Consider the following 2500-nt stretch of genomic DNA (forward strand, 5'->3'; position numbering starts at 1 on the left):
CCTGGAGGAAGCATTCTAGCTATTTATTCTCAAATTCCCTTGCAAGGAGTAGCGTGTGGTTCCAAGTTCGAACCATGGAGGATGCATTTTGGCTATTTCTTCTTGAATTCTTTTGTGAGGAACGTTCCTTGCCTTCTCCTTGGTCCTTGGTTCGAATCTTGGTGGCTTCACTCATGGAATTTCATCTTGAATTAATTTGAAGAGGTCCCCGATAAAGTTAACTTAGTTAACTTAGCTTTGCACCCATTCCTTGCTTTCTTTAGTGCTAAGTTAACTATTTTAACTTAGCTTTGTAGCTTCCTTCTCCTTCCATCCCTTATGAAGCTCAGTTAGCTTTTTCAACTTAGTTTCCCTTTCTTCCTCAATGTGATCATGCTTTTTCTTTCCTTTTGGCACGCTTCTTGCTTCCTTGGGCACATTTCTTATGCCACGCTTTTCTTCTTTTCTTATTTCTTCACCTACAAGAAATCAAAACAACCAATCAAAGTATCACAAAATTCACAAGGTTTATAAATCAATTAATTATCAATTAAATTTAGCTTCAACCTCATGATTTTGCCTCAATTATATGGTGGTTGTTTGATTCAAGGAAGTCATGCATTTTTATTCCAAATTACTTACTTAGAATGCAAGAAAGTGCATAAAACCTACTAAAATCAAAGAAAAATGCTAGTGAAACTAGGCTAAGATGACATGTCATCAATGGCCTCATCTTTGCCAATCTTCTCCGGTTTTTTTTCCATAGTTTTTTTCCGTTTTTTCTTCAGTTTTTTTTTTTTTTTTTTTTTTTTTTTTTTTTTTTTTTTTTTTTTTTTTTTTTTTTTTTTTTTTTACATTGTGCTGACTCTTGTTCTTTAAATGACGTCATCCCGAGGAGGACACCTAAAGGCGAGCCGTAATGGCCTCATCTTTGGCAAGCTTCTCCGGTTTTTTTTTCCATAGTTTTTTTCCGTTTATTCTTCAGTTTTTTTTTTCAGTTTTTTTTTTTTTTTTTTTTTTTTACATTGTGCTGACTCTTGTTCTTTAAATGACGTTATCCCAAGGAGGACACCTAAAGGCGAGCCGTAATGGCATCATCTTTGGCAAGCTTCTCCGTTTTTTTTTTCCATATTTTTTTCCGTTTTTTCTTCATTTTTTTTTTTTTACATTGTGCTGACTCTTGTTCTTTAAATGACGTTATCCCGAGGAGGACACCTAAAGGCGAGCCGTAATGGCCTCATCTTTGGCAAGCTTCTCCGATTTTTTTTTTCATAGTTTTTTTCCATTTTTTCTTCAGTTTTTTTTTTTCAGTTTTTTTTTTTTTTTTTTTTTTTTACATTGTGCTGACTCTTGTTCTATAAATGACGTTATCCCGAGGAGGACACCTAAAGGCGAGCCGTAATGGCCTCATCTTTGGCAAGCTTCTCCGGTTTTTTTTCCATAGTTTTTTTCCGTTTTTTTTTTTCAGATTTTTTTTTTTTTACGTTGTGCTGACTCTTGTTCTTTAAATACCGTTATCCCGAGGAGGACACCTAAAGGCGAGCCGTAATGGCCTCATCTTCGGCAAGCTCCTCCGGTTTTTTTTTCCCCAGTTTTTTCCTGTTTTTTTCCATTTTTTTTCAGTTTTTTTTTTTTTTTTTTGCATTGTGCTGACTCTTGTTCTTTAAATGACGTTATCCCGAGGAGGACACCTAAAGACGAGCCGTAATGGCCTCATCTTTGCCAAGCTTCTCCGGTTTTTTTTCCATAGTTTTTTTCCGTTTTTTCTTCAGTTTTTTTTTTCTTTTTTTTTTTTTTTTACATTGTGCTGACTCTTGTTCTTTAAATGACGTTATCCCGAGGAGGACACCTAAAGGCAAGCCGTAATGGCCTCATCCTTGGCAAGCTTCTCCATTTTTTTTTCCATATTTTTTTCCGTTTTTTCTTCAGTTTTTTTTTTTTTTTTACATTGTGCTGACTCCTGTTCTTTAAATGACGTTATCCCGAGGAGGACACCTAAAGGCGAGCCGTAATGGCCTCATCTTTGGCAAGCTTCTCCGGTTTTTTTTCCATAGTTTTTTTCCGTTTTTTTTTTCAGTTTTTTTTTTTTTTTTTTTTTTACGTTGTGCTGACTCTCGTTCTTTAAATGACGTTATCCCGAGGAGGACACCTAAAGGCGAGCCGTAATGGCCTCATCTTTGCCAAGCTTCTCCGGTTTTTTTTCCATAGTTTTTTTCCGTTTTTTCTTCAGTTTTTTTTTTCAGTTTTTCTTTTTGTTTTTTTTTTACATTGTGCTGACTCTTGTTCTTTAAATGACGTTATCCCGAGGAGGACACCTAAAGGCGAGCCGTAATGGCCACATCTTTGGCAAGCTTCTCCGGTTTTTTTTCCATAGTTTTTTTCCGTTTTTTTCAGTTTTTTTTTTTTTTTTACATTGTGCTGACTCTTGTTCTTTAAATGACGTTATCCCGAGGAGGACACCTAAAGGCGAGCCGTAATGGCCTCATCTTTGGCAAACTTCTCCGGTTTTTTTTCCGTTTTT

Source organism: Arachis ipaensis, chromosome B2 (assembly GCF_059453495.1).
Source record: "Arachis ipaensis isolate K30076 ecotype BB chromosome B2, ASM5945349v1, whole genome shotgun sequence".
NCBI lineage: Eukaryota > Viridiplantae > Streptophyta > Magnoliopsida > Fabales > Fabaceae > Arachis > Arachis ipaensis.